This window comes from Dendropsophus ebraccatus, chromosome 10 (genome assembly GCF_027789765.1).
Source record: "Dendropsophus ebraccatus isolate aDenEbr1 chromosome 10, aDenEbr1.pat, whole genome shotgun sequence".
In the NCBI taxonomy this organism is placed as follows: domain Eukaryota; kingdom Metazoa; phylum Chordata; class Amphibia; order Anura; family Hylidae; genus Dendropsophus; species Dendropsophus ebraccatus.
Window position 1 is genome coordinate 22,710,361 of NC_091463.1, and position 24,335 is coordinate 22,734,695.

A 24,335-nucleotide genomic window follows, 5' to 3' on the forward strand; every position below is an offset into this window, starting at 1 on the left:
TCCATCTATACAGTACATGTATATACAGGACCCCCTACTCCATCTATACAGGACATGTATATACAGGACCCCCTACTCCATCTATACAGTACATGTATATACAGGACCCCCTACTCCATCTATACAGTACATGTATACAGGACCCCCTACTCCATCTATACAGTACATGTATATACAGGACCCCCTACTCCATCTATACAGTACATGTATATACAGGACCCCCTACTCCATCTATACAGTACATGTATATACAGGGCCCCCTGCTCCATCTATACAGTACATGTATATACAGGACCCCCTACTCCATCTATACAGTACATGTATATACAGGGCACAACAGGTATACCAAACTGTGACTGGGTAACACTGCCACACCAGACCTGACCAATACCGCCATACTGTGCTGGATAACACTGCCACACCAGACCTGACCAATACCACCATACTGTGACTGGGTAACACCGCCACACCAGACCTGACCAATACCACCATACTGTGACTGGATAACACTGCCATACCAGACCTGACCAATACTGCCATACTGTGCTGGATAACACTGTCATACCACACCTGACCAATACCACCATACCATGACTGGATAACACCACCATATCAGACCTGACAAATACCGCCATACTGTGACTGGATAACACCGCTATACCAGACCTGACCAATACCACCATACTGTGACGGGATAACACTGTCATAACACACCTGACCAATACCACCATACTATGACTGGAAAAAACTGCTATACCAGACCTGACCAATACCGCCATACTGTAACTGGATAACACTGTCATACCACACCTGACCAATACCGCCATACTGTGACTGGATAACACTGCCATACCACACCTGACCAATACCGCCATGCTGTGACTGGATAACACCACTATACTAATACCACCACACTGTGACTGGGTAACACTGTCATACCAGACCTGACCAATACCGCCATACTGTGACTGGATAACACTGTCATACCAGACCTGACCAATACCGCCATACTGTGACTGGATAACACTGTCATACCAGACCTGACCAATACCGCCATACTGTGACTGGATAACACTGTCATACCAGACCTGACCAATACCGCCATACTGGGACTGGATAACACTGCCATACCAGACCTGACCAATACCGCCATACTGTGCTGGATAACACTGTCATACCAGACCTGACCAATACCGCCATACTGTGACTGGATAACACTGCCATACCAGACCTGACCAATACCGGCAAACTGTGACTGGGTAACACCGCCACACCAGACCTGACCAATACCGCCATACTGTGACTGGATAACACCATCATATCAGACCTGACCAATACTGCCATATTGTGACTGGATAACACCGCTATACCAGACCTGACCAATACCACCATACCGTGACTGGATAACACCGCCACACCAGACCTGACCAATACCGCCATACTGTGACTGGATAACACCGCCATACCAGACATGACCAATACCGACACACTGTGACTGAATAACACTGCCATACGGGTAAATACAACCCTGCAGGTATACAGGACACTACAGGTATACAGGACCCCAAAACTATAAACTACAGGTGCACGGGACCTCCACAAAACTATATACTACAGGTATACAGGACCCCAAACTTTACACTACAGGTATAAAGGACCCCAAAACTATACACTACAGGTATACAGGACCTCCACCAACTATATACTTCAGGTATACAGGACCTCCACCAACTATATACTACAGGTATACAGGACCCCAAACTATACACTACAGGTATACAGAACCCCAAAACTATACACTACAGGTATACAGGAACTCCACCTAATATATACTACAGGTATATAGGACCCCAAACTATACACTACAGGTATACAGGACCTCAAAACTATACACTACAGGTATACAGGACCTACACCAACTCTATAATACAGGTATACAGCACCTTCACCAACTCTATACTACAAGTATACAGGACCCCAAATATACTACAGGTAAACAGGAACTCCACCAGCTATATACTACAGGTATATAGAACCCCAAACTATACACTACAGGTATACAGGACCTCCACCAACTCTATACTATAGTTATACAGGACCCTCAAACTATTCACTACAGGTATACAGGACCCCCGAACTATATACTACAGGTATACAAGACCTCCACCAATTATACACTACAGGTATCCAGGATCCTCAAACTATAAACTACAGGTATACAAGACCTCCACCAACTATACATAAAAGGTATACAGCACCAACTATATACTACAGGTATACAGGACCCCCGAACTATACAGTACAGGTTTACAGGACCTCCCTCAACTATACACTACAGGTATACAGCCCCCCCCAACTACACACTACAGGTATACAGGACCCCCCCCAACTATACACTATAGGTATACAGCCCCCCAACTATGCACTACAGATATGCAGACCCCTAAAAACTATACATTGTGGGTATACAGAACCCCTCCAACTATGCACTACAGGTATACACCAATTCCACTGATTAACTCAGATGAAACAATACCTTTAGCTTGGCCTCCTGGGCACCTTAGAACAAATCTAATTAACACACTGACACTCTATACCCGGGCAGCGCCGGGTACATTTTCTAGTATATATATATATATATATATATATATTTATATATATTATATCTGTAAACTGGTTAAAAGGTTTAGGTTCCTTATATCTTGGAAGAGAGAGTGACTGCAACACGTCTCACTCACCTAACCTGTCCTGCGTTATGCAGTTACCCTATTGACAAAGTGCAATGCCTAATTTCTCCTGCGGTGGCACTGTAGGGAAACTCAACACTTTTTACCAGGTTTCTTGACTTATTACAGCTGATCACTGATGTCCCAACAAGAGGAAACCATGATCCACATTGTATCAAAGAAAATCAAAGAAAATAACCCATTTGGTATGCACATGGCAGAAACAATGTCCCCATGCGTTCACCAGTATATGCACAATGTTATCAGGACTATCTTAAAAAATGATGGAGCCAGTGGTAGGGCCAATCTGTGTCCAAAAACATATCTCTAGCATTCAATGGTAGAATCTGCACCAGACATCCAAAGGTGGATGTGTTAGACCCCCCCCCCCTAAAAAAACAAAACTGTCATCTGCGAGAGCCCTTAGTCTGGAAAATCCCTTTAAGTCCTAAAAATGTAGAACCAGCAGCTCCTACACCATACCGTGATTATTATTATAATTTTTTTTTAGAATTTCTTTCAGTACAAGATAGGACGTGATAACTGCGGTCACATTCCTATTTAGTGCCTCCTCCTCAGCTAATATATCTTCATCCTAAAAACGTCCCCATCGTCCTATTGCTATTGTGTTCTTCTTCCCCTTCACTATACCGAACGTTCAGGTTTCATCATCGTTTTAGCCAATAGTTTAAAATCAATTGCATGACCAAACCCTTAATTTAAATCCCAAAGGCAGCAGTTCCATTTTCCAGTGTAATAAAATCGTAATGAACTAGAAATAAGTGTGTGATTACATATTATCACTTGGTATATGTTTTGTTGTAGCAGTTGCTGAATATTTTCGCTCACAAAAACAAAATTGCTATATGCAAGAAGCTTTCTCTTTATGGCTGCCTGGGGCTATTACAGCAAATGAGTTAAGGGTTAGTTGGCCTTAAAGGGAAGGATTTGGTGAGGAGGGGGGCCCTACTGAAGGTTCGTCTCTATTACCAAAAGCTGTGGCCCACATAGGGTAATATTACACAAAGCGATTTTTCAACGATAAACGATCTCAAACGACTGCTATGGTGAAGGACCTGAAATCATTCACCCAATTACAAGGAACCATGATGTTTACTTTTGATCGTTCTTGCGGTCGTCTTGTCATCTTTATGGCGTTCGTCGCTACTGCGATCGACCGAACAACGTCTTATACCATGCGAACGATTCGCGCACTATCAACGATAAAAATAGGTTCAAATTCTATCAAACGACCAACGATTTCTCATTGTTCAATTAAACGTTGTCTGCTATTACACTAAACGATTATCGTTCAAATCTGAATGATTTAACGATTTTACGAACGATAATCGCCCTGTGTAATAGGGCCCATGCTCTTAGACATTCAATAGGTTTGTCAGCGAAAAACTGAATGGGGAACCTGGCTCCTCAACGTTCTCTTCTGAAGCAGGGTTCAGTCTCAGATGGAGTTGTGTGCACCAGACAACACCTAATTTTTCACAGATGGTTGTCTGAAGGGGCGGATCAAATAACAAATAACTATAGAAGTAAATGTAGGACCTGTACGGGTGAAACAAGTAACCACAGGGCCCATAGGTTTGAAACCAATAACTGTAAAGACCATAGGTCTGACACAAGTCACTGTAGGGCTTTTTAGGGGATGCAACAAGTAAACATAGGGCCAATATGGGTTATTTGTGGTTACAAGTAACCAAAGGGTCATTAGGGATGAAAAAGTAATTGCCCATAGAGTGAAACAATAACCATAGTACTCATTAGGGTGCCTCAAGTGACCATAGGGTCCAATGGGTTGAAACAAGTAACCGTAGGGGTGAAACAAAGAACCATAGAGCCCATGGGGGTGAAACAAGTAACCATAGGGCCCATGAGGGTGAAACAAGTAACCATAGGGCCCATGGGGGTGAAACAAGTAACCATAGGGCCCATGGGGGTGAAACAAGTAACTATAGGTGTGAAACAAGTAACCATAGGGCCCTTTGGGGTTAAACAAGTAACCATACGGCCCATGGGAGTGAAGCAAGTAACCCTGTAATTTTGGGGCCCCTATCTGCTACCCTGCTCCATAGCAGTTACTATACCCATATCCTGGTAGTTACCCCCATGCTTGTTGAAATCTGTCAGTACTTTGCAAACGGACACGTTTCTAAGGTGTATTCATCCTCATTTTGCAAATCTTTCCATTATAGATTTTCTATATGTCCAACCGGAGTCCAAAATTATGATCAAAATAAGGGCCAGAATGAGGCCCCAAATACAGTTTTTAATAACCCCAATAAAGTGAGGCCCTCTTAATAATTTTTTTTTTAGTAAAGAATTAGATGTAATCCTTTTGGGATTGTCAAATGTGATCATTTTTAAATATATCGCTGGAGATGCCCAGAGTGGGCATTAAAACTTTGCCCGTGAGATACAGCAATAAAGAGTATGAGGGTCCAGCACCTTAAAAATGTATACTGACTATATTAATAATCCATTAGATCCCAGACAATACAATGCAGTTTCATTGACACATTTTAAGCACTTTCATCATGATAAAGAGCTGAATGAATCAGCTTGAAACGCGTCAATTAAACTGCCCTGTAGTGTCTGGGATCTGGGATGTTTTATTAATAAAGTCGATATACATGTTTAAGACCCTCATACGTACGTTAATCAGACTATAAATTCAGACTTACGGTGGCCTATTAATCTAAGGGGTCGCATGGTTCTCAAGGTGTCAGTGAGGCAGCTGCTTGTTTGAAGGTGACTATACACCTTCAATAAGTGACAGCCAAATGATCGTTCGGCCGTTGGTTATCTCTCACGTTCTCTCCATGCAATAGGAACATTTGGCACGCTTGAGCGATCCGGTGTTCTCTATGGGAAGGGGTAAGCTGCAGCCAGAGATCTCCGGCTGTGGCTTATCTCTCCCAGGACAAAGGGGTTGGGTGGTGATTCTCCATCATGACCAACCCCAACCTGTGTCATCTTTTGGTTGTCGGTCGGAAGAGCCTCATACACTTATAGTGATGGTTGGATCCGCCGTGTGCATCAGGTATAGCCAACAAAGGTATAAGGGGACCTTAAAGGGGAACCAATCGCCTCCCCAGTATCTTATAGCTACCAGGCACAGCTCTCCGACACAGGTAGCAATTAAAAACAAGCAAGCAAACCATGTTTAACGCTCAGTCCCGACTTCCGGATCCTGTAACCAGGAGTAATAAGGGCGGAGCTGCTGTGGCATGTAGTCATGCTGCCTCCGCCCTCTTCCTAGACACCCACGATTGATCCAGCCGATATGCTGGAAACCTAATATAGAATAAGAGCCCACAGTTTAAGCTGCCAATCAAGCGTATGTGGCTGGGAAGAGGGCGGAGGCAGCGTGACTAAATGCCACTATGTCTCCGCCCCCATGCCAAGATACTAGGAATTGGGCCAGAGCATAAAACATGGATTTTTAAAGCTTGCTGCATAGCCAGAAACTGACGGGCACAACATCTGAGTGATATGCCCGCCAGCCGGGACCAGGTCAGGTGATTGGTTCTTTAAAGGGGTAGTTTAGCTGTACTACCCCTTTAAGGCCTCCTCCACAAAGATCAATTGATCCCTATGTGAAATAGCCATAGTTTCGAGCCAAGGGTATAACTGCAGATCACTACTATGGTGTCTGGAGGGATCGGTGGTCCATCAAAAATTAGTACAACATTTTGAAAGCCATTGTGTTGTTGTTAGGTTTCAGCTGCAGCCATGTCACTACAAGATTGCCATGTTGAGAACACTTTAGAACAGAGTCTCCATAAGGGGCCCCTGCAATTTTTCTTTTCATTGAGGACCCAGCCATTGCTCATGATGTCCCCTGTGTTGATAGAACAGATAAGCCAACCAATCGGAGATAGCGGAAGACTCCCAGCAGTACTAGTTTTCTTGTTGCACTTCAGAATTCTGTAAGTTGCGTAGAGGGTGCTTATTGATAAAACGTCTTATTTGTCCTTTAAAGTCTGTCATGGGAGTGTAGTTTTGATGGTGAGATGAAGAAGGTTCTTTATCACTGCTGTGTAAAGCTGCAAGGGGATCTGGTGTTTGTGGTTAAATAATCTTCCTCTAATGCAGGAGAAAAACAACGCTAAAGCTTCTGTGCGGCCTCCTAGGATTCTTACAACATTTATCTGTATTTCCTTTTAATTCACAGGATTTCTAGTAAATAATATTAAAAATAGTCCCAGGCAGTAAGCCAGAGTGCTGCGTACATGAAGAGGCACAAACATTGACTTTCACTTCTCATTTTGATAAGATTGTATTAAATGGAATTGGTGTCAGTAACTGTACTTTGCTGATCTTCATACACCTGCTGTTCTTTATAGAGTTACTGCCATATGCAGTCATTGCTGATATTTTAAAAGATACAGAATGCATCGGTCTTACTCCTGAGACCTACTGTGATCCACAAACTCACTAGCCCCTTGGACTAGTGAGTCTGCAGATCAGGTAGGTTCCATCCCATTTCCTCATGGGCGGTGTCAGCCTATCCCTCTCTTCTGTGTATACACCCCTGAGGAGAAGGGGATTTACTATTGTAAATCCATGTTGGTAGCTGTCATTTGCTTTACTGAACAAACCTCGTTTGACTATTAGTTGCATCAAAATGAGGGAAAAAAACATTTCTGGCAGAATTCAGAGCCATATATACCATAGAATATAGTGTATTTATACCATAGAAGTAAATTGTACTGTAAATGTAGCCTCCACTGCTTGGCTAGTGTGTCTCAGATCAGGTTGGCTCCATCCCAGCTCTTCATGGGCAGTATCAAACTGCTCCTCTTTTCTGTGTACACGCCCCTGAGGGGAAGGGCCTGGCAGTTCTGGTGACTTACTATAGTAAATCTGTGTTAGTAACTGTACTTTGCTGTACACATACCTTTTTTTTTTTACCTCTCTTCTATCTGTACATCCCTGAGGAGAAGTGCACGTCAATTGTTGCATGTCATAGAACTACTGTTTTCCTACAAGCCATAATCTAGATATATATGTCAGATTAAAACAATTGGGTCAATGTTCTTACTTGTTCTTCACCATTCAATTTTTCTTTTAGAGATAAAAATACAAATCATATAGAATCTTTTGTCACCAAACTGTATATTAGTTTCCCCAGCTTCTCTTGCTCTAGAATACTGGTAGCAGATCTCACATACTTTATCAAAAACTATAGGATGCATGGCTAGATACTCCTGGATTGGCACCAACTCATCTGCATATGGGTAGAGTTTTAGCTACATGACCAGATAAGCATGCAACTACTGAATGTTGAATGGAACAGATGTAAACTATAGTTAATTAGAAGAAACAAGAAATGACATCACTTTCAAAATATAATAAATAACATTTTTGTTCCAATATACATGGCTGTTACAAGATGTAAAATCTGCTTTGTATACACTACAGGAATATTAGATTTGTTTTCCACTCTGTTTTCTCATGGATCTATAGAGTGGTGTTTGGTTGTAGGGTTTATTACCTTGTTTGTAAAAACAACCTATAAAAAAAATCAATTTAAAAACAAAGTATTGCAAAACCAACAAAATATTTGATTAAAAAAGGAGATCAGACTACACAGGGTTTGTTTGTAGTCTGTAACCATGGAGATACTTAAATCTGCAAATTTGCCTTAGATTTTCTTATGTAAGACTATTTTGTAATTTTTGAAAATTAATTTTAGATGCATTAGACCTATAAAAATGGTGGTGGTGGATAACAATACATAACCTTTATTTCAAATGCTTAAAAAATAAATAAATAATCCCCACATAACACAAAGAAAACATAAGTGGCTCCTGACCACAATAGGCTGTACACCGTAGGTTGGACACCGTGGGTCATATATATATTAAACAGAGAACAATTTTTATCTCACCCATCCAGATGTCTTGTAGTCAGTGTTGGTGATGGTGGAATTCCAGAGGCGGTATTTGTCCTGTATCCAAGGTGCAGGGACCCTCTTGCCCTATTATGCCCTTGCCAGGGTTTTATAGGTTGTACTACCCCTGCTCACACAAGGAAGGGCGACCCCTACCCTGATCTACCCCTTTATGCAAAACCCTAAAAATGTCCTACCTAGTGTGCAGGTCCCTCACCCTCCGACGCATTTCTGCCGGGTTACCAGGGTCCTCAAGGAGGTGGGGCACACTAAGGGACACTAACAGAAAAGGCAGTTTATAGTGATCATACAGGACACAGCTATAGTAACCGCGTTCCTTGGGGTAATAGTGGCAGAAGCTATCTTTCTAACCTATGGATTTGAATGGAAGTTGCGTAATACTTAATTTCTCCTATAGTGGTGTTGCAGGTCATTCAAACACTTATTGCTAGGTTTACAGCTGATCACTGGGCGGGGGGGGGGGGGGGGGGTTATCAGGGGGACTCTTTGTAGTTATCTTGTTTTCTATAGAAAAGTAGGGATTGTCCAGTTTTTTTTATAAAATTGTAGGATTTAAGCTCCAGTTTGATACCACTTAGATCTATTTTAGGGAATCATATCATTATACTGTATCAGAGCTGTTCTGTAATTCCAGAACCTGTTTCGGTATTCTGCTGACGATCATTCGCATTTGCGAAGGGGACTGAATCCAATAAAACCTTTGTATCTGAAAACGCGTATCGTACAGTTCCCTAATATAATTACATAGGATCCACATAAGCTGCTTCATCAACGTCATCTGCTCTATAGAAAAGTACTGTATATTGTTGGAAACTTTCCAGAATTCTGACGCTTTTGGGTAACATATTCGTAATCTCACTTTGATTCTAGAATGAGACAGATCAGCCATGAAATCTCTCAATGATCCTGAGAAGCGTCACAGTGCATTAGTTAGTAGCTTTTGAGGGTTTGTTCAGGGTTGTGCGGAGCTGGGGTGATTAGCTTGTTCCTATTTCCACTGATTTATACAGATTTAACAAGGATGGGTGGACATACACTTAACCCAGTGAGTGCTGGACTCTGTCTAGGCTTCTGCGCAAGTTGCAAAAACGTTATATCTCTCACTGGGGTCTTGTTTAATTCGTTTCATAAATATATAAGGACAAAACTAAGCCTATGTCTTAATGGAACAGATATTCTTGACTAACATAGGGGATTGCCCTACCCTAGGAGTAGAGGCATAATGTGAAGCCCCTGGGCCCTGATGCATAATCTGTAATGGTTCTGTGTTCAAAGCATCTCCTGCACTCCTTTTAGTTACCATCCACCCCCCTACAGACGCTGTTTCGGGGATCTTGCCACTGTTTAGTGCAGAGCACTAGATGGAAGTCCATGTTGTGCTTGTTGAGTATATACTCTTCTTAAAGGAGTTGTCTTCTGCCCAATCAGTTCTTCATTGCAGTCTTGCAACATCACTGCTTGCTAACAGGATTGTTCAAGTATAAGTAAAAGGAAACCTGTCTCTAGTGAACAGTGGCAAGATCCCTGAAACAGCTGTCTATAGTTGGGTGTCTATTCCTTTCGAATGAGAATTTCACTTGGCTTAATTCCCTAATCATGTTTTAAGGCTTATTGTTGTATCACACATTGACTTATTGGAATGCTAGTTTGAATATTTTTTCCCCATGAAGCATTGCCTGTAGAAGTACCTCCACAAGCTGGTAGTCTCCATTAGGAGAAACACACCCATTTGGGCACACCCCTTTGGCAAGAGGAATGGTAACACCTCTTTATTTATAAGTATGAAGAGATAACAGACAGCACTTGCCAGGCTTACTGTACGTTGCAATCCAGCTTTATTAGGGCAAGTAAGGAGCGGGGGAGGAAAGAGTCAGGTGACCGCAGTGTTGCCGCTTTGTCAGACCCCAGAGGAGTTGTTTATGGGAGAAACCCAGGTGCAAGTGAGACCTTTGGGGTTCATGGTACGTGGAGATACATCGGAGGGGGATAAAGCTGTCCTTTTCTTGTTAATTGGCTTGGATGATACATTAGGAGATACTCCAGATTGTGAACATGTTTCATTCACTGGGGGTGTGGAGTCTAGGTTTAACCCTCCCTTGCCCACCGGGTCGCCCATCTCCATCTTTATGGACAAGGTCATGCATGATGTGAGGGCTCTTGTATATCTTAAGTCCAGTTTTAATTTAACTGATGGTGAACGTTGGGTTTTGGCTTGGCTCCCGGCTGACGAGGGAGGTAATGTAGTGATTCTATCTTAAGCTTACTATTTGGAGGAGGCAGACAGACAATTGTCTAATGTCACTACATACAGGCTCCTGTCTGCGGACCCTATGGAAAGGGGTGTTTTTTTTCCAAAAGGTTTGATGAGAGGTTACCCCTGTCTAATCCCAAGAGACTGTACTGGTACTGGTAGCCAAAAATTCTCAAAAATTTGGAGCCCCTGGATGCCCCATAGTGGTGGGGAAGAGGGTCTGTTACTGAACAGATCTCAAAGTATCTGGACTAACTGCTCCATCCAGTGCTGAGACACATTAAAAAGAGGAGTCTGACAAAGTGGTCACCCGACTCTTCCTCCCCCTGCTCCTCGCCTGCCCTAATAAAGCTGGATTGCTACGTACAGTCTGCCTGGTTAGTGCCGTCTGTTATCTCTTCATACTTATTAAGGCCCTATTCCACGGGTCGTTTAGAGGAGCAATATCGTTCGTATTCGGCTGATATCGGCCGCTACGAACGATATTCGTCCCGTGGAATAGAGTGCAACGATCAGCCGACATCGTTCATGTCGGCTGATCGTTGCAGTCGCTTGTTTTTCAACATGTTGAAAAACAAGCGACTGATATAGCAGCGATCTGCTGCCGTCGCTCCGTTGAATAGGAGCATCGGCAGCAGGCGCTGCTGTATCCTATGGGCTGCCCGGACGATCAGCGATCCCCCGGGCAGCTCCCGCACTCGCCCGCTCGCTGACGCCGCGTCGAATAGCGGCGGCAGCGAGCAGGGAACGAGGAGCAAACGAGCGCTAATGGCATATTGTTCAACCACTGATTGTCTGAGATTGAGCACCACGTGTCTGTATTGGGACTGAGAGTGGAGCAGTGCTGTCTGCTTTCCCCTTTTGCATTTGATTCCTATTAATTTATAATAACTGAGAAATGGCTAGAAATATTTTATATACTATGATATCTATTGACTTTGGTCTTGTCCAGTTAGGGAACTAGGAGAAACTGTGTTACAGTACATGGGATTGGGGGTGGCTACAGGAACGACGAGTGACAGTTAACATGTCTGACCAAAAAAAAATATATTTGTGTGTAGAAAAAACTTTGATACTCAATCTTTCCAGTTTCCCAAGAACTTACATCTTAGTCGCAGTCATAAGGCATATTTGTGCAATTTATGAGGGTCTCTTGGAAAGCGTCTTTCTTCTTGGAGACAATTACTTTCGAGTAAAATGGGGCAATTGCTCATAAATGGTGTCGTTCCCAGGCTGAAGGTTGTTAAAGGAGATGTGGCTTTCTTCACTATTGTAATCTTTAGCCTGATGTTTGCCCTGTGACGTGCCATTCTGACACCATGGAATCTTTTGTGTATATGCAATGAATAGCCTTGTGTTTCCGAACCTAAGAATATCCGCTGCCATCATTCGCTATCCGCTGCCCACAGTGACTACACTAAGGATCCAGTAGAGAGGTTTACTGTAGCAAGTTTATGTCTGTGAGCTCCAAGTATTTCTTGAGGTCTTTGATACCATGTCCTATATCTCCGAGACAAGAGCAACTTGAGTGTGCTCAAGTTCGTCCAAACCCAGGAGTCACGGCATTTGATTACCGATGGCTGAAAAAGTTTGGGGTGCCCTAGAGAGTCCTGGAAAACATGGATACGGCCATAGACTGTTTGCGCTCATCCCTATCTCTGACCTTTATCTCAAACTTTGGAATCTCTTGGTAAAGAACTACTCCAACCCTTATTATGTGTTCATGTGCTAACACATCTAGCTGCTTCTTTTACTTTCCGCCTTCTGTTTAGGTTAAAGCCTTTATCCATAGGTGACTTCCGTGGTATCATCTGATCTCTCACCGAACTGTAAAATGTCAATCCAAAGTGGATTTTTTTAGGATGACCATATGCATTAGAAAGCGGTAAAATTCGGAACTCAAATATTAGTAAAATGGAAAACCATTCAAGAGTGCAGCACTGTTATCGGTCCTTATGGATACTTCTGATGTGGTATCAGCCCCAATAACCTTTAAACTGAAACTATCAGCAGGTTAGAAGTATCTAACCTGCTGATAGCTCCCGGGATGCAAAGGATGAAGGTAAGTCCCAGGATATAGAAAGTCAAATTCATATGCAAATATGTGGTTTTGGTGCCCCTATCACCCCCAGTGCATTGATCTGCCTCGGTGCACTGCCCCCCTGGCTGGCCAAATCAATGCACTGGGAGGTTGTAGTCCTGAGGATGGAGGTAAGAAACTTACCTTCATCCTTAGGGCCCTGTGCACTATAGGGAGATCTCAGCAGGTTAGATGCTTCTAACCTGCTGATAGTTTGCCTCTAAATTCAGTTTGGCCTTATAATTGTAATGTAATTATAGTCCAGAACACCCAACTACAGCCTCTTCAAAAGACCACCCCTGTTCTAGACCAGAATGCTATATTACAGATTTCTAACTCCTTTATGTCCTCTGTATATTGTCCCTCTCTTTTGGGTGGAGGACAACCATTTTAGGGTGATCAAGTTAGGGTAAAGAGATTTAAATGTTATTTCTCTGGGTAATGTAAGGTGTACGTGTCATTTTAAAACCCCTGAAAGCTTATTCTCATTCAACTATTTCTCATTCTTTCCATTTCCTGGGATGGGCCTTTTGCCAGTAGTATACATGTGACACACGGTAAGGCGCAGGGGAATTGGTGGTTTTCCCTGTCAATTCCCTGGAATTGGTCAGCCAGTACAGTGGTGTGGTAGCTATGTGGGTCTAGGGTCACTTGGGCACTTGTCACAGTAGCCTGGAGTGGTGTTGGACCCACCCTGGACAATTAGCACCCCACCAGAGATTACCCAAGAGTACAGGTGTGTCTAGGTGCAGGGGCACAAAGAGGAAGCCATAGTCTAGTGTGTTAGCAAAAATAAAGTACTTTTACTTTGGACCAAAGTAGTGCACACTGCAGTCCAGTCCAGTATAACGGTTACAATCTTGCAAAAAACGTAGGTGCTGGTAGTTGAGGTAGAACACTGGTCTTTTTAATAGAAAGGTGCTTTACAGTAGAGCGAAAGAGGAGAGGCATTACCAGAGGGGCCCTGCCCAAGGTAGTAGTGTGCTCTGCTGGTGAATAGAAGAAGTGAAAGAGAAGACTCGTACTGACGGATTACTTTTAGTCCTGACCGCCTTATGCCCCCTAATTGCGAGCTACCCATCCTAGGTGGGTAGTACGAGCGCCAGTCCTTCGTTATCTGGGCGCAGCAGATTCCTATGACTTCCCAGTTGCCCTGCACTATGCAGTGGGATACGTAGATGTTCCGTACCTTTGTCCCTCAGAGGTCAGTTCCTATAGCTTCTGAGATAACTGCATTAGAGAGGCTCCTGGCGTTGGCAAGGTGTTCCCTGTTTGGCTTCTCTCCCCTTTGTAGAACTTAGCTCTGCATAGTGGTTTTAAGGCTCAAAAGAAGAACTTTGTGGCTGAGCTGGTCCTCACACATCCACTAACTTGACCTATAGCCACTAACTATTACATTTCCTCCCACCAAGAAATAACTCCTCCTACAGGGGCTAACTAAACCCTCCTGTGAGTGGAGGGGGCTGTTTGTGTGTGTGTGTGTGTGTGTGTGGAGAGAGAGAGAGAACAGGATAGGACAGAATCAGAGGAAAAGCACCTGCACCTGTGAATGAACAATACATAACGTGACATAAAATACTTAACCCTTTGTAACTTCAGCTGGCTCTCCGAATATGCAATATATGTAGATATGTAGATATGTAGTAGTGCCACCTAGTGGGAAAAGCACAATAGTACAATTACGCCATCTCCTACTTGTGTGAACGTGAGGGAGTTACTTACTCAGGTGCAATAGATCAACACCCTGTGCTGGGATACTACATACACATAGGAACTCTTCCCTTAGTTTTCTAGTTAATTACAGCACAAAGCTTACTCCTGTTTGCTATGCCATGATATAGAGATGGTTAAAATGTACTGAACAGACTGCATTGTGCTGGAGATGATTTCCACAGTACAGTATCATAGATGACTTGTGGGGGAGAAGAGCTTATTGATGCACTGACTTTGCAAAGTGCTATGTAGTAAGAAATGAAAGATACGGTTGCAGCACAGCGAAGAAGGGGTTATACTAAGCACTGAACTGCTGATGATGATGGGGATGATGGTGGTGGTGATGATGATGATGATGATGAGCTAGAGAGAAGGGGGGATGCCTTGATAAACTATTCAGGAAATGTGTGAATCCTCTCCAGGTAGACTGGCTTAGCTTTAGGGGAAAACCAACATTTTAGGCTCTTTCCCATTCCTATTCCCCTGCATATAGCACTCTATAAACCCCACCCCATTTCCTGTGTTCTGTCCTGATCTAGTGATTACTAGAGACAGATTTCCCCTGACAACAGGGAGTGGACAGCAGATTGCAGAAAAGGAAGACACATGGAAACCCAGACTTTAGAGCTATTATTCTATGGTAAGGAGTAATATTTGGTAAAGGAGGTGATTTACATAAATGTTACAGATCACATAGGCAAGTATGCCTATGAAATGACAGTATCCCTGGCAACAATCAAACTGGGACATGAAAGTTCTACATCCTGGTATGTGCCAGGGGTGTTAGTTGTGTCACTTTCTCCTTGTTCCAAAAACAAACAGCATTCTCCTGAGTATTGCTTCACCCGCTTCCTTTACACATCTCAAGTAGCCAAAATTAAATAGTGGCATTTGACTTAGGTCGTGTTCCCTAAACAAGTGTGTGGTTATGTGGAAATGTGTGACACAGGCGCTTTGTTCCATGTGACCTGCCTTTGTATCTACAAATTCACTGCTTTAACAATACGTACATTGTTATCTCCGTTCTACATATGTTACCGGAGGTTGCAATCCTACACGATTGCAGAAAAGACCAAATAAACTAGGAGCCTGAGTGGGAAATAACATGTCAGATATACATTGTGTGGGTCATGCACTTTCCCATTTCCTATCATGTGATCAGATGTGACTGGTCTGTGGGATAATGTTTAGCATTGTGCCCATCACCTCTTACAATACGTGATTGAGCATTTTGGAATTTTAGCCCCACCCGTTAGAATGTGTTAGAATAAGATGTTGCTGGATCCCTGTTACAGACAGAATGACATCTGGTGGTTAACTGATTGCTAACCATCCCTTTAATGTAATATCTTGTTAGCTATAGGTTGGAAACAAACATTTTAATTCTGTATGACAAAGTCACCAGATTATTTAGTTTTACATCCTATTCCAGTGATGGCAAACCTGAAGAACCAGATCTAAGGCTTTGGTTGTCCGGGCATGATGGGAACTGTAGAGTGCCAAGGTTTGCCATTGCTGCCCTACTCCTACTTTATTAGACCTTACACAGACCGACCAGGACTGATCACTAGATCTAATGGTCCAACAGTGACTGATTGCTAGTTCTTACACTTGCCTAACATGGGGTTGATGGTAGATCACACATTGGCTACATCTTACACTATCCCTAATGTAGGTTGAAAGTAGATCTCTCATTGTCCTAAAAGAAGCCAATCACAATTCTCACTGGCCCAAAAGGTGGCTTCTGGCTATGTCCAGCATTGTGCCAAAAGTGGTTGAGCAGTAGATCCTAAATTGGTTCAAAGGGGATGACTGTTTTCAGGCCATAGAAGTAAATCGGGTCTATGCCAGTTTACGCACAATTGGTCTCCACCAGGATATGACAGGGTGTTGACATATCTGTACGTCAGAATCATGGTGTGAACCTAGCCCTACAGGAACTTGCATTTCTCACCAGATAACTAGTGATGGGATCTCTGATCTCTACTGGATCACTGTCAGTTGAAGATTGTATTATAAATTTAGTGGGGTCCTCAGTTTTCCACTAAGTAGATTTTTGGAAAACTCTGTGGCCACCACTACAGATGAGAACAGAAACTTGAAATAACCAACTTTTTACACCACGGTTTCCCATGTGTGTCATCACCAGCTATCTTGGCCTTCACTGTTTTTGATCCCACTCTTGTAGACTGGCATCCTGTTGACATGCCCACAGAAATGTAACTTGGGGACCTGCCAGGACAGACGTGCAAACAGAAATCTTGCCCGGGACAAAGGAGAACTGAGGCGTTAGACAGGTCTAATGTACAATATGTCACAAACAGTTCCTTGTAGCTTACAAAAGCCGGAGATAGGCAGGCAAGGTACTACAATCCCTGCTACCTTGGAGATGTGTTGACAACACAATGCGGTCATAACCCAAACTGTCACTATATGGAGGTGCTGGGAACATTCAGGTCTTCACACCGATAAAATGCTTTACACATTGCAATCTCACCCTGACCCTTCCTCGCAATGGAAAGGAATTTCTCTGCTTCATTTCTCAATCTCAAACTTTGAGGCTGAACAAGTGAAATGTAATTTTCTTATTGAAAGCTTCACTTTGTATGTGGCGGCATGAACTGGCTCCGCGGACAATGGTTAGGAAACTTTTCTATTGTTCCCAATAATCCCAAACTGTTGCCATTGAAAATAGATTCTGTCAAGCAGATAAGTTATTGAATTCTACCGACCCATTGAGGGGTCTTTTCATTGTAATGGCCAGCGATCATCACAATCGGATCTACAACACATGATTAAATCCAAGTTGTATTGAGTAACCTGACCTCAGCTCCGAGAACATTGGTATACATCTCCGTTGTGCCATGTTTTATATGGCTGTACATTATTGGTCATGGCTAGTGTTGAGCGGAGAGGCCGAATTGTTCAGGTTTAGCAACGTTTTTCAGACCCAAATGCTCGGCACTTGACTTTCCTGTAGCTGCAGAAGTTAAATGCAGCCATAGGAAGTGCTGGAAAACATGGATACAGCCTAACCTTTGCCTTTGAGTTCGGAGAACGTTGCCGAACCCAAACAGCCTCCTCTTAACAATAGCCGAACCCAAACAGCCTCCTCTTAACAATAGTCATTGCCAGTATAGCAACATTTCCCGTGCTTAACTTCTCCATATATTGTGGTATTCTATATAGTGTAGAAGTATTAAAGGACTTTCATGGTAGTAGAATACGAGCAATGTTCGACAGGGGTTCTAAAGTTCCACCAGTGGAAATAATGTAACCATGTATAAACAGGTCAGTTTGGACCACCAGATTGTCCTCTAGTAGAATGAGACCCAACACTGGACCCCAAAGAACCAGCAGAAGACAAGTCCTTTTCGACTTGGGAGTCTTTATGGGTTGAGCCGTAAGTAAACTATTAGACCTTATCGATGCGTTGTTTGTTGACAACGAAGATTATAATGCAATGACAAGTGGACATTCACATGTACAGACGAAGCCATTGAGAATCCTCTTATGGAACCATCTTCTGTTTCATAAATCAACTTTTAAGGAAGAGTTTGCGCTGATTTTGGCCAATTCGGTTCATTGTACATAAGTTACCAATAGTATTTAATAAAAATTTCGAGAAGCCATTGATCAAAAGTGGAGCCTTCCCTTTTAAATATTTTTTTATTCTGTGAGCAGAATACAGCAGATCCTTGTGTCTTCCAGTTGTCGGGAAGGATAAATCCTAATAATAGTTTATTTATTCCTCATTGCATAATTAAGCTTTCACATGTCGTAATAATCGTGAAATTATATTTAGCTCAGCACAGAAAGTTTTTTCCCCGGTAAATATATAATCTAATTATTAGGGCATGGGAATTATGTGACATGGAGCCAACGCTGTTATCTGAGCTCGGGATTGTTTGACACTTTTTTGTGGTTTACCCTTTAACCCAGTCTGTGACACTGAGTCTGAACCGTCAATTTGGAAATAATTTTAAGGAGTAAAAACTGAGACCCCATTCTGGATGTTTCAGTGTCTGTTTCCATTATTCAACCAGCTGGGTGTCGAAAACCATCCGGTTTAGAAGGAGATCACATGTTAGGCCCCTATCCTGGCTGTAGGCATCTCTCTGCCAATGACAAGATACACTTATATTTAGAGATGAGCAAATCTCGAGCATGCTTGAGTCCATCCGAACCCGAACTTTCGGCATTTGATTAGTGGTGGCTGCTGAAGTTGGATAAAGCCCTAAGGCTATGTGGAAAACATGGATATAGTCATTGGCTGTATCCATGTTTTCCAGACAACCTTAGAGCTTTAGCCAAGTTCAGCAGCCGCCGCTAATCAAATACCGAACGTTCAGGTTCGGATGGACTCGAACCCGAATCCGGTTCGCTCATCTCTACTTATATTACATCTGTAGGGTTTGCCATAGGTATTTGACTACTTATTTGGAAAGTGAGTGTCTCAGTGATCATTTGGATTTCACTAATGCACAGGCACAGTTCACACACAATAGTGTTGTACTTCAGGAAAAAATGCACCTAGTGATGTCAGGGTACAGGGATAATGTGCCCTATGATGTCATAGTGGGTTAATGGGATAATCAAATCTACTTGCACATCATTTATAATCTAAAATGTGCCAAAATTGATAATAAAAATGGTGCACACTCTTTGACACATATCTGGGTATTTTGTACCTTGCTTGCCAAGGGGGCATGGCCTTTATGTGTGTGTATTCTGCACTTAAAGGGGATATCCGGAGAGCAGGAAAGGTGCTACTTCTGAAGTCCGGCACTGATGTGTAGGTCCCTATAGCAGTTGCCATGTCCGCCACCCTGGTAGTTACACCCATGGCCACAATGTCTGTTCATGATCTTCCATGCACAGTGGCACTCTCAAAGAAACCCTACAGGATGGAGACCACTACCATAGTGCACTTGTATACGGTATCCATCAGTCCCACATTTACAATAGAATGTTATACGAATGTATAGACATACAAGTTCTGTGAAGAATCCCATGCCCCATGGTGCACATAGTGTGTGTGTTTTCACTAAACCGGCCAAACCACAGGCATCATGAACTTAATCCTCTCCTCGCCTCTCTTCATAAAATCAATAGTGCCCCAAGGTCATTCTCCTGTTTGTGTTTCTTACTTACATACACAGAAGAACTGAACTTTAAGGAGGTGGTATGGAATTAGTAAACAGTCTTTTTTTGTTCTGAAACAGCGCCACTCTTATCCATAGGCTACGTCTGGTATGGCAGCTCATCCCCAATCAAGTGTATGAGACTGAGGTGCAATAACAGACACAGCTCATGCACAAGGCTGGCACTGTTTTGGGAAAATTAAAGCAGAATTAAAGGAGTTATCACAAGATTAAAAGTTATCACCAGTCCACAAGAAACTAATGACGCAACTTGCCTCCATGTGATAGCCTATGTGATCCCTAATATGTTTGTAAATCACTTTAATTCACCAAAAATTACTCCTTACCCCAGAAAAAAGACCTTAAGCCTTGGCCACTAGGTGTCTCACTGTACTGCAAGTTTCTGTCCATTGCCTGGTAAGGAAATTCTGTCTCTATCAACAGAAAGACCAAGACAAAACAAAGGAAGCGGGGCTTAGCTGATATAGGCTCTGTGCTGAAAACTTTGTGCATGTTTATCGAACCTGTGTGCCTCCTCCATGCAGTGCCTGAAAGGTAAATAAAATCATTTTATCTTTTACTACCCATAAAAGTGTGGTGAGCCCCCGGATGGTGTTATAGCAGTGGGACGGCCGGTCACTTGCTAGATGGAAGTGTAATGCCACTCTTGTGGTGGATGGCCGAGATACAGCCGGACCTTAAGGTTTTGTCATGTGACGCCAGTGCCAGGTGGGCACACGGGGGTGATGGCACACCTGCTGTTAAGATGTAGGGCCGGTTGTACCCTTTTCCCCTGTGGTCAGTGTCCTGTCGGTCAATGGGATAGTTTAGTCACGGATGGCCAGAGAGGTGGCCGAATAGTAGGACCCACCACCCACAGAAAGGGGAAGTGTCCCAAGGCTGCGGTGTAAATGCTGTGTAGGTGGTAATTACATAATAATCACATACTCCGTGGATAACGTTGACTTGATTTACTATTGGCAAATGTGCAACTGGTGATACAGATGAGGTCCAATATATACATATTATAAAGTTCCAATAAATACTTGAACATAGAACCACCAGATCTGTGTGATAAGTGCTGAGTAGGATGTAGTAGTGTTGGTAGAGTTGTCCTGAGGTAGCGTAGTAGAGAGGAGGGTGCCGTGAGAGTCTCAACCCATGTAGTAATGTGCTCTGCCGGGATGTTGGAGTATATAGAAGAATACTTTTAGAAGAAGAATAAGAATGAGAAAACCTGTGCCTGTGTATTGACCTTTCTATAGTCTTCACACCACCTTATGCCCATTAGCATTGGCTGAACCGTACTAATGGGTGACACAAGCCCCAGACCTTGTTACCTGGGATGAGCAAAAAGCTGAGGGTTCCCTGGCTGACACTCGCACTGCAAGATGGAGTTCCTAGACTTTTACAGTACCTTTGCTCCACCCAGATCAGTTCCTAGCTCTTTGGCTTTTTAGTGGATACTGCCCTGCACTGTTGTTTCTCCTAGTCCACGGTGTGGTTTGAGGTGCTCTGTTGGCTAGTCCTTTCCTGAGAGGTTTAACACTGCATCATACAGGGTACAGGCACTGAGAGAGAAGTTTGTAACAGAGCACTGTCCTGCGTCCTACCCATGCGGGGCAGTAACTAAGACTACTCCTCTTCCTGGCAGAGGGCCAGGGGCCAGGGCCAAGGTAGGACCACTGTGGAGAGCAATCCAGTCTGCGTTCTTCCTCCACAGAATCCCGACTAAGAATCCTCCTTCACCCAAGGGACTAACTTACTATCCAGCGTGTAAGGCACTCTGTGGTTGGGTGAAAAGAGTGCAACAGAAGAACAGAGAGAAGGGGTGATAGGACAGAAGAAAGTGAAGATCCTACTGGTCCACAGATTCTGGTACACACAAACACAATAATCCTTTAAGACACTTCAGCTATGCAACTTCCATACTTCAGAACACTTCTTCAACACTTAACCACATAACGGCAGAGTACATTAGGCAAGGGCCTCCTATCCAGTCCCTATCACTTGTTCCTATTTTCTCAACTCACCTATCTACTGGTTGGAGTATTATATTGATTATTTTTGCACTAAGTACCTGAGCACGGTTTGTGACTATTTTTGACCTTTCTCAAGTAAAGTTCGAAAGTTGTTTAAAGCGGGATTCAAACTTGCCGCACTTGCATTCACACCTCACACCCCACTTTAGTCCAAACCAACGTCCGGTTGCCGTGTGTCTGGGCGTTACCGCTCCTGGCCACCGTGACAAGGAGCCCCTAAAACACCAGAACCCACCAGCAGGCCTAACATCTGTTCCAGCAACCCAGGCCACGGCACCTGCACCTCACCATCATCAAGGGCCCTCTTGCCGGACAGCAGTATCAAGGATAAGCTCCACAGTGGCCCCCAGAATAGTAAGAGTGTGTTGGAGAGTAGTAGAAGCCCTTGTGCCCATCTAAGACTGTGATAAGTCAGTGCGTAAGGCTGTGATGCCCCATAAGTCCCAGGTATCCCACCAGTAACAGCATCACTAACTCTGCAGTTCTCAGTGCATCCCCCCATTACAGAGCTCGGCACCACACATAGGAGAGGCAGACACCTACAGTCTATACCACAGCCACCTACAGGCTATATCACCACCACTACCATCCTCTCCTCTGACCCTCTCACTCTCTTCCACACCCCAGCTCGTTGCACATGTGTAAGTACTGAGAAACCTCCATTCTCTCTGACATGGAGAGGAATGGAAATAGCTGTGCACCATGGAGGGGACTGTCAGAGGCTCAATACCACCAGGGAGAGTACTGACATCAACTTGTCACCAGTAGGATTAATGTAACGAAAACCATGCAATTAAAAGAATATATATTATAAAACAACAGGTACGCTTTTACATAAGCTCAATAAGCTTAGGGAGTCAAATGACAAATTAAGCTCTGCTACATCAAACATGACCCTGCTGTATCTGTATACAAGGTACAGCCATGTGTGCTACTGGCTATCTGTGTAGTTATAGGCTATCAAGCTATGTATACTTTTTTTTTTGTTTTTGCATGTTCTAATAGCCACCACTAGGGGGCAGACTCAAAGTGACAAGGAACAGAAATGAGCAAGGATATGTTATAATGAAGTTAGGGATTTAGATTGTGAGACTACAACCCCCAGTATGCCCCAACAAGGGGTTGTAGTTTCACAACAGTTGGAGAGCCATAGGTCAGAGATAATCTAGACAGCCATAGTTAGAATAATAGTTTACCTGTTCTTAACTTGAAGTGGCTGAGATCAGGAGATCAGCTGTAGACTGCAATAAAGGTGGATGTAGAATACAATAGTAATGGACATGTACTATGGATTTAGACGCGCTGTGATTTTTAACTTTTTACTTTGGTAAAAATTGGCGTGGTTGAGTTTTTCTGACACAGATTTTAACATAAATTATCCAGAGCAACAACATCTGCGGGTTACATTACAGAGGATGAAATCCACAGTAAAAATGGTTTACAAATCCAGTGGTAAGTTCTGCAAGACCATGCAGACAAAGATCTGAACTCATCCTGTACACGCGTACAGTGTGGAATCCACTGCCAAACTCGTAGTGTCATTTCCTATGGCTCTACAGTCTCGCAGAGGATTTTCATTCCAATGCGAGAATGTAGCCCCTGCCCACTTAACCTACCAGCTGCCGGGCTAATACATTACCTGTCCGCACTCCCTTGTGCTTCTCGGACTCCCTGGCGTCCTGCTCAGCCAATCAGTGCACTGTCCCGCTACAGCCACTGGAAGGTCAGGGAGCTGGCAAAGCAGACGGGAGTGCGGACAGGTGATGTATTAGTCTGGCAGCTGCTTGGTTAAGTGGGCAGGGGCTACATTCTCGCATTGGAATGAAAATCTACTGCGAGAATGTAGAGAGTATTGCAGAGTATTGCAGCGGATTTTACTGTGGAACTCACAGCGTGAAATCGCTTGTGATACTATACGTGTGAAGTGTGTATACTCACATAGATAAATATATAGGACTTGTTAAGGTAAATATATATATATATATATTCATTTAGCAAACTTGCCTCCTCCTGATATTTCGCTTTTTCCCTGTTGACAGCCCCTTCTCTAGGGTACCAACCAATAAATAAATATCTATATTTAATGTATAGAGAAATGGTGTATGTATATTGTATAATATATAAATATATGAAACCATAGCTGTATATAGTTACCAGCCAGATGATGCTTTTAGAGCAGAGTAGTGGTCGGTAACCTAGACAACAAGCTGTCAATGAATGGGAAAGAGCAGCTAATCAGGAGAAGAAGGCCGGGTTGCTACATAAATGTACAGTATTTGCAAAAATATTTAACCAGACGAGTCCTACAAGTATAACTATAATAGTTTAGATGGGAATACTGCTTTAAATAATTTCTATGGCCTTCTAGGGCTTTACATTGATGGGAGTGCCTGGAGTTGGGATCCTAATGTAAGATATAGGACCCGTCAGTCTATGGACGTAGATGA

The 24,335-nt window shown here is 43.2% G+C and overlaps 1 protein-coding gene across 3 annotated transcripts in view; it reads left to right on the plus strand.

Moving 5' to 3' along the window:
• The window catches only part of NACC2 (NACC family member 2), a 121,713-nt gene that overhangs the window by 48,576 nt on the left and 48,802 nt on the right, over positions 1–24,335 (plus strand). The gene's annotated exons all lie outside the window — the stretch shown is intronic.